The following is a 9,594-nucleotide window of genomic DNA, read 5'->3' on the forward strand; positions in this document are numbered from 1 at the left end:
TCTACCTACAACAGTACACAACCTGGTTAATACAAATATACCACAGTACCTTTGTTTGTTTTACCTACTTACAGGCCAATCCCAACCCCCTGATCCACTGACTGGAAAGAGTTAGGATGGAGTAGAGATGCCTCCCCATTAGTTGAGAAGAACTCTGCCAGCAAAGGAACAGGTAGAGATGCCACCTGGTGGTTCTTTCAGCTACAGTAGCACAGAGGTAGGCTGGAGGTGATCTTGGATGCATTGGAATTCAGGCCCCCTCTTTCATTTCAGAGGCCAGGGGCTGCCTTCACACAAGCCTGGATCTGACACAACTAATTTCATCACTATTAGAACTGGACAAGGAGATGAACATCAAATATCTACATGGGGAAGGAAAATGGAAACCTCTTCTCCTGGCCAGCATGCGAGAGCTCGTAAGTGGAGATTGGTCTGCTACTCTGCGCATATATGTACCCCACTTAGGATCTCACTCTCAGTTATATCCCGCCTTTCCTCTAAGGAGCAAAAGGCAGCATACATAGCATTTTATACACATAACTGTGGTGCAGCCAGCAAGAGCCTAATAGCTGACATGCTCTGGAGATCTCTGCAGTCAGTGAAAGGAAATGATAACTGAAAAACCATAAAGGGTCAAAAAAGAAGCTCAGCTAAAACACGCCCCATACTCCACATCATAGAGTAGATCATGAAGTATTCTATCATACACATGTAAAACACATATCATGAGACTTTCAAAAAGGCCCAGTTCATGATATTCCCCTTCTCAGCATCATGTGGACTCAGCTGCTTAGATCAGGAATGAAGGAGTTAGTTTGGAGACATACCACAACAGAACCTACATTTGGGGGTTTGTGCCCAACAGGGCACCTTTTTCTATGCAGTGCCTACTACTTATCCCATTTGGGAGATGTTGATGGAGGAAAGGCTGTTTAACTAATCCTCTACTAGGATTGTGGAAAGAGACTCTAGAGACCTCACTGGTGTACAATATCCCCAACCATGGTGGGGCATGTGCACATTTTTCATAACCCCGGAACTCAGCTTTCTTCAAAACAGTATAACTGTAAGCATTTTAGGCATGTGTGTTTTTAAATAGTTCTGTACAGCTACAGTGTAACCACTAAGTTATTTCACATAATTTCAGTATTAACAAGGCAAAAATATAACCAAAGCTGCTTTAAAGGGATCAGAACCCTTCATAGTTCTCAAAGAAGCTACATCTGTATTGTGGATTTGATTTTCCCCAATGTCTTTTACGCTCTCAAATATTTATTTATCAGTTTCCAAACCATGTAAAAATGAGAGGGGCAAAATAAGGTCAATAAATAATGGCCCAATGATCTTGGATAGGAAATGTGTTTTCACATCAACTCTCCATTTAATCTTCCTACGCTGGACACTTTTTGAACACTGTAAACAAGGACTGCCAACTAAATGCAGAAGTACTGATAAGATTTCCAAACCTTATCATGCCCATAAATAATATGCGCTGAAAAACTTGAGTTACTTTGTTCTGTTAATGGTAGTTTGGATGGTGGTAGAGGAGAGGATACAGTTGCAGAACAAACATAAAGTATTAGATAGAAGACAGTGACAGAGATAGCAGAGCAGAAGTTGCTTGACTTTTAGTACTGGCATATTATATAAACAGTGGAATCAAAGGTAACTGTGGTCCTTTCCAGAACTCAATAACAATGTTGGCTTCGTACCTATGGGACCGCCTCTCTTGGTATGCCCTGTGGAGGATCTTAAGGTCCATAAATAACAACACTTTGGAGGTCCCGAGCCTCAAGGAGGTTAGACTGGTTTCAACTAGGGCCAGGGCCTTTTCAGCACTGACCCTGACGTGGTGGAACGCTCTGTCACAAGAGACTAGGGCCCTGCCAGATTTGACATCTTTCCGCAGGGCCTGAAAGAAGGAGCTGTTCCGCCTGGCCTTCGGCTTAGACTCACTCTGACCCCTTATATGGGATTTGGTATATAAATTTTCCCTTGGCTTTTTTGCTGGCCCATGTAGGACCAGCATGAATAGCTGGCTCGGGTGAATATCTTATGTTTCCTTCCTTTGTGGTCTTGATTTATGGGCTGCTACTAAAAAGAGGCTGCATTTTAAGCTGTATTTTAAGCCATATTTTAATTAACTGTTTGGGAAAGAAAGAAATAATTTGAATTATACACTAATTTGTGCTAATTTTCTTTTGTTTTTGTTTTCTACCATAGATATTAGCTGTGGTTTAAGAATATATAACCCTAGGAGATATGGAGTAGTTCCCATTTTGGTTACCAATTTTAAATGACAAATTGAAAAAATCTGACTAGGGCATGTTTCTTACCACTGAGCTAACAGAATACATCTAATTGGAAATCTAGGACAAACATGAACACCATATTGCAAAAAATATGAACAGTAGACTCACCATCTGCCCATGCTGGAAAAAAACAAATATATTGGCATTTAGCAGCCTATACAGAAAAACATCCTCTTTTATGCAATACCCACAGGGAATTAAATAAGGTTGATTTTTTATTTGAATTATTAAACTAGAGTTATGAAGATCCTTTTATGAGGGTTGTTGTTTAGTTGTTTAGTCATGTCCGACTCTTCATGACCCCATGGACCATACAGTGCTCATGGAACCCAAGAAGGGCAATGGAAACTTTTTCATACATCATTATTATTATTATTATTATTATTATTATTATTATTATTATTATTCTGGGTTGCCCCAGCCATTCTGGGAGGTATTAAATATTATTAGCCTCCTGTTCTGTCTGCACTAAGGGCTGTTCCTCATGTTACTGTTTGAAATGGAAATGTCACCCCTAGATAGTTTTCCATTATCATTTTCAGATGAACTTTTCAGGAATCAAAATATTACTCCTTTTTAAAAAGAAATTCCCATGTTCCTGTTTCTTCCTTCTCTTTCAGAGGCTGCTCACATATTCCATCTTTAAGTTAGAGTGTCCGTATTGTATGAAGAATATTTCTTCGGAATGTACTTGCATGCATCAACAGGTGGCAGTTTCGCTCTCCCAGGAAAAAGGCATGAAAACTAACAGGTTTTCAGATGTGATCGACATCAGCTCTTACCGTGGGCATTCAGAAGAAAACATGTGAAACGGACTTTATAAAATCATCTGGAATTAATCTAATGAAATCAAGAACCTCCTTTGTTTATGCACATTTCTGTGAAGCTGGGAGATAGGAAACACTCCATCCAAATCTTTTTTTCCAGAACTCAAAAGGTCAAATGGTGGCCAAAAGCTTACTTACACCCTAGTTCCTTATTTCCCTCCCCGCCACACACCTATTTTAGCTATTTGTAGAGTGGATACATGCCTTTGATAATATCCTGCACCAAAATGAAGAAAAGCAATAGGCCAAGAATGATTCAATATAATCTCATAGAGAACGCTCTCCTAATTGTGTGAGTGTACGATTTGCAGTAGCACAAAGCTAATTGTGAGATTTCTTATTTGTTATTTTCATCTGGGGCAATCAAACATTTAGGACTGTTCCTCAAACATGACAATATTGATTGGAGAAAATCATTGTAGATGTCCCAGGGGTGAGTCCTTCAGTCATGAAGATATAGGATACAGACCAAAGTTTATGTTGGGTTTCAGGGTCTTTTTAAGTTTCCTGTAAATATCTGGGAATTAGCAATCAGCATCATTTTCAAAAATGAAAACTGAGTGTGAAAGGGTTGGGGGATGAAAGGCATGCTTAAAGCATTCCCTGATCACAGTTTTTCACTCGAAATCAACCTCTCCTTTCACTACACTGGGTTCGGTACAAAGAATGGAGTGTTTTAATATCCAGGTGTGTGCAGAAACCACTCACCTGGTGAGATGGAGCTGCTACACTAGCATCTTAGCAGGTGGGTCACTGCTTACTGGGAGGTACCGTGGAAGGTCCAAGGTTGTAGGGAAGTCAGTTCAGTAAAAACACATTGGCAGGAGTTTCCCACCAGCAGGGAAGTTCAGGTAGCAAATCCACCCTGTCCTTCAAGCTGTTTCTGGCTGTATGGCTTCTGTCTTCATAATAATTTATTTATTTTGAATTTATACCCTACTGTTCGTCCCAAAGGGTCTCAATGCTGAACAACAAAGCTAAGAGCAGCATCTCTCTCAAATCCTATCTGAGTGTGTGTTTTCTTCTCTTTACTGTGTTCTCACAGAACTTAAAGTCCATCATTTTGGCAGTCAAGTTTCCAATGTTAGTCCTACTCAGAGTAAAACACATTACAATTAATGGACATGACCACTGTAGGCCTATTTCAATGCGTCTAAGCAGGATTATCATTGGATACGACCTGTTTTCTAGACCTGAAACACATAATATTTTAAATCCCATGATACTTGGAAAAAGCAAAACAAAGTGAGTTCTTACCGGTAGTTTCTGGTGTGGTGGTTGTGGTATCAGGAATGACTGTGTAACCTGTAGTAGAAGGAATTGGAAAACAACATTGCAGGTATATGTGTATAACTGTGACATCTCCTTAGAGGGGCGACTCCTGAGTCTTCCAGTCTACACCATTAACTTATGCCCCCAAGCATACTGGGATAACTTGGTTGGTGCTATGTATGTCTCCTAACAACATAGTAACCCGTTGCATAGCCCTACTCAATAAGCTCATGAGCACAAATCATAACTGCTCAGTAAAAAGGACATCTGGGGCATCTGTGAAGGAGGGGTGGATGGAAGAGAGTCAGGATCAGACCAAGACATTTTCCTTCCTTAGGCATCAAGATGCTGGCCCCGCCATTCCATGCACAGTAGCTGACTGGATTGGCAGTTCAATCTTATTTCAATGCTGGCTATCTTATTTCCACCACTTCTGAATGCAGGAGGCTAGATGCAGGCATCACAACAGGCCAGATGACACATGCAGCTACCCTTCAATAACAGTGTACAGCCAGGGTGTTAAGGAGAAGCAGCCTGGGGCTGTGGCCACTTCCCTACCTATCCAGCACAGTTCCCCACACCTGCCCATACAAGAGACATTTTGGAACAATGAAAATAATCAGTATGTAAAGTATCTAAAGATTACTTAGAATGCAATCCTAAAATATTGTGGTGGGCTAATTTAAGATGTACCTTATTACTGATTTTTTAAGAAGTGCTATATTGACACAGTTTCCCATGAGCTCAAGTGAACATTTTGTTGAGTTCTGGCATTTGCTCTCTCTCTTTTAAGCTATAAAAATAATTCATGCTTTACTTTCATCTAAAGTTCAAAGCCTATTCTGGCTCTTTCATAAAAACTGATTTACGGAGTCAGATCAAGGCCTCTCTGACCATCAGTTCATTTCTAACCGTGATCATTTCTGGATAACTCAAGAGGCATCAAATACAAAATCATCCTGTTATAGTCATATTTCATAACTTTGCAAATATGTCCCCAAATTGTTGCCAAAATCTGTAAGTGGAATTTAGGTAAACAAACTTGCTACATCTAATGTACTCTGGGATTAAGCCCAGCAATTACCTGAAACACCTGGCAAAGCCAATGTACTGAACAGCATCACCCAAGTAACCATCACTGTGGAATCCATCTCATCAAGACTTCTGTCCAGGTACAAAAAGCTCCCCAACTCAAATGCTTGTGGTAAACAGCACTGTTGTGTATATGTACTTTTCTGTCTCTGCCATAAATCTTATGACGTGTTTTATTTGTTCATCCCATATCTTACTTTTAACATTTCCTTATCTACCCAAAGGTGAAGCATTTGGGTCATAATGTTGGCTGCAGAAGAAGACTCCATTTACACATGGAAGCCCCTATTTGTGTATATGAGGCAAGGAAATGACTTCATGGATAAGAGCATAATTTTCTTTGACTGGAAACCATTTGCTAAGGTGGGGCAAAGCTCTTCATTTGCACACCAGAGTAAAGGAGGGCAAAGGGCAAAACACTACCATGAATTTTTAGCAATGAGTGGAGGGGTATTCAACATAGATTTATGGCCCATGGGTGCAGCACGAATGATACACACTAGTGCTCAGTGAAATTAGGCCACAGCTTTATACAACAGGTAAGGAGTAGCAAGGCAATGGGTAAGAATTAGATCATCGTTCCAATCAGACCTTGCTGTTGGAATGGTCTTCTGGGAAGTACCTAATGTACTTTTGAACCAGTGTTGGATCCTGGTATGGGGCAACCCAAGCATCCAGGAACCTATGGGGCAACCAGAAGATGGGTTTAGACAAGGCACGGCCCCACCCAAGCTGGGACATGTCTGTTTCCCCTGAAGGGAGAGGAGAGGTGCTGGACCATCCCTAGAGGACACTGGACCAACCCACCACTGATTTGCAACAGCTGGCCTTGACACCAGACATCTGGGTGGGGAGGTTAAAGGGGGAAATTTGTTGGTTCGATGTGAATGAGTTTTAGGCTAGGGGGAGGTTGAGGTTTTGTTTATTCACTAATTAGTGGGTCAAAGTATGGCTTTGTTTATTATTTGAGTATTGTTAATGTTGTTTGCTACCATTTGATACAGCTGCTACGTTCTTCTGTTTTTCCATAAATGTTATACAATGGTACCTTGGGTTACATACGCTTCAGGTTACATATGCTTCAGGTTACAGACTCCACTAACCCAGAAATAGTACCTCGGGTTAAGAACCTTGCTACAGGATGAGAACAGAAATCGCACAGCAGCAGCGCGGCAGCAGGAGGAGGCCCCATTAGCTAAAGTGGTGCTTCAGGTTAAGAACAGTTTCAGGTAAAGAACAGACCTCTGGAATGAATTAAGTACTTAACCCGAGTTACTACTTTATTGTATTAAATAGTAATGTATAATCCCCCCTTTTTGCCCTATGGCATTATGTATTTTATATCTTTTTTTACTGTAAGTCCTTTGGATACCTTTGGGTGACAAGTGACTAATATGTTAGTAAATAATAAATAATAAAAGTAAGAACAGGAAGCTGGACAAGAGGGGCCATTGGTTGGATCCAGCAGACTCTTCCTATGTTATGTTCTCATTAAAAAAAAATCTGGGGTGAAATTCTCATAATCTCTCTGTGAGAATTTATGAAGAGGAAGTAAAGTAAAGGTCACAAATGAAGGAGGAAATCAGGCTTGGGTAAAATGTAGCAGCTTGCACGTTTGTCAAAGGTTGTTCTTGATTGCTCAGGAGAACAGAGAGTTCTTAGGTTGCCAGTGGCAAGAACTTGATTGACAGACTAAAAGTGGAACTTTGCAGAGAAACGTAAGAGTATTTGAAAGTTTGGCAGTGAACTAGAGGAAACAGAGATCTCTTTTTTGGACACCAAGCCTACATACAATGAGACAGAGTGGGGCAGCAAATGCCAACAAACTGTGTGCATTCCAAGGTTTTGCCCTGAACTGCCTAAACTAGTGAGGCAGATGATATATCTATTCACAGAATTCTTGCAGGAACTAGAAGATGTGTCATTTGAATGACTTATAAAAATGCCAGCGCTATTCAGAACAGGTATACCAGATACCACGTTTTTCTGTTTATCAATGAAACACAGTAAAATAATACATCTAAAGGTTGTCAACAGTGTTGTGCAGTTTTAAAAACAACACCTTTCCCCTCCCCATGTCCAGTCTCTAGTAGAATGGCACAGAACAACCAAATTAGTTGTAGTCTTGGGCAGGTTTGATAATCCCAGGCCCTTGCGGTGAGAAGGAGTTGCAGCAGATGACTGATAGTTGCAACAGTGGCTGGAGGTCCCTGTTCTGGGGTGTGAATGTGTGGGAGAGAGCAAGGAGATAAAGTGAGAGAAAACTTCTGTAGAAAGCCACTGGTCCTGGTGACAGGACTGCGTTGTCTGCTAGGTGACACTTGCTACCCATGAGGGAGACTAGCCATCAGCGTCAGTCTTCCAACCAATGAAATGCATGCAAGGTTAATACAAAGCAGTGAAACAGGTAATACAAAGCCACATACTAGAAACAATCCTCAAGATATATACATATTAAACAGATATTCAATACTTTATCACAGTGAATCCATTATCTTATGACTGCTCAGTCATTGGGTTGTGTTACAGTTAATATGCTCCAGTGTAACAAGTCTATGATCGTCTGCAACTAGGGCTTGGGCCCCTAGGATTTTAAGAATTATCTTCGGGGCTTTCTTATCATCTATCATCTTTCTTAGGGAAGGTACTTGAGCAGTTGGTGGCTGCACAACTCCAGGTGATTTTGTATGAGACCGATCGCCCATTTCAATCTGGATTCTAGTCCGGTTTTAGCAGAAAGACCGCTCTGACAGATGATCTATGCTAGGAGAAAGGGGGAAACTACAATCCTGCATCTTTCAGTAGTTTTTGACACTGTTGACCATGGGAACCTTCTTGATCGGCAGCTGTCAGGGAAAGAAGGAATGCAACCCCATTGTTGAGTCACAAATGTGTGTGAACATTTCCAGATGTACACAAAACTGGACCTCTCAAAAATTTGGCAAAAACTAATGGCCTGTAGAGAAATTTATCCCTTGGAATAAAGTAAGGCCACATGCTACAGAATAGAGATGGAGAACTGGTGGCCCTACAGCTGTTGCTGGACTACAATTCCCAACATCCCTTACCATTTGTGATGCTAACTAGGGCTGAAAGGAATTGGAGTTCAACAATATCTGGAGGCCACAGGTTCTCCATCCCTACTATAGAAAATGTGGGGACTATCTAAGCTAATCAGCTAAACCAACATAAAAAAGATCTTCCAAACTTTCTGATTATGCTGATCAATCTGGTCCCAAGTATTATCAAATTTTTTGCTCTATAAGACTCACTTTTTCCCTCCTAAAAAGTAAGGGGAAATGTGTGTGCATCTTATGGAGTGAATGCAAGCTGTGCAGCTATCCCAGAAGCCAGAACAGCAAGAGGGATTGCTGCTTTCACTGCGCAGCGATCCCTCTTGCTGTTCTGTCTTCTGAGATTCAGAAGATATTTTTGTCTTGTTTTCCTCCTCGAAAAACTAGGTGTGTCTTGTGGTCTGGTGCGTCTTATAGAGCGAAAAATACTGTACCTTTCCCAGGGAAAATGGTACTAGGTTACAACTCTACATTCCATACTTGGTTGTGGAAGTCTGTGAAGCTCAGTGGGGAAGGAAAAGTTACCGGTACTTACATCACATATACGTTGGCGGGGGGGGGGGGGGAATCATTCTGCCCTTTAAAATCTTCTTGCAGTGACTTCTCATCTTGTCAATCATTTGCAACACTAAATTGGTGACAATGGTTGCACCCATACTTGTGATGAAATGCCATAGCTGTGATCAAGTTCAAGTGGTACAATGAACATGAATCTCTGGGTAATTCTCTGCAGTGGCTACAATGATACAGAATTGCAGTCACGATGACATATGGGGTTGTTACTGTACAATTGTCACTATGTAAAGGTTCAGTTTGCAGGAGGCTTAATGTTTGACTCCTTCCAATACTGCTTGTGACACTATGTATAAAATATAACTCCACATATTACTGTTATCACTAACTTCTTGTTTCCCTACACGTAGCTACCCTTTGCACATCCATCTTTTCCTTTCAGTACTTACAGGGCTGGCCCAAAATGTTCTGATGCCTCAGGCAAAGAACAAGATGGTGCCTCTT

General features: G+C 41.0%; 1 long non-coding RNA gene across 1 annotated transcript; it reads right to left on the bottom strand.

Annotated features, from left to right (window-relative positions):
• Window positions 1-2,342: 2,342 nt before the first annotated feature.
• LOC310844472 lies at window positions 2,343-5,607 on the bottom strand. The gene is made up of 3 exons (XR_014564154.1): window positions 5,496-5,607; window positions 4,397-4,444; window positions 2,343-2,432 (listed from the first exon to the last, which is right to left on the bottom strand). It is a non-coding gene; the product is annotated as an uncharacterized lncRNA (long non-coding RNA).
• Window positions 5,608-9,594: the final 3,987 nt, after the last annotated feature.

Source organism: Podarcis gaigeae (assembly GCF_964106915.1).
Source record: "Podarcis gaigeae genome assembly, chromosome: 5".
In the NCBI taxonomy this organism is placed as follows: domain Eukaryota; kingdom Metazoa; phylum Chordata; class Lepidosauria; order Squamata; family Lacertidae; genus Podarcis; species Podarcis gaigeae.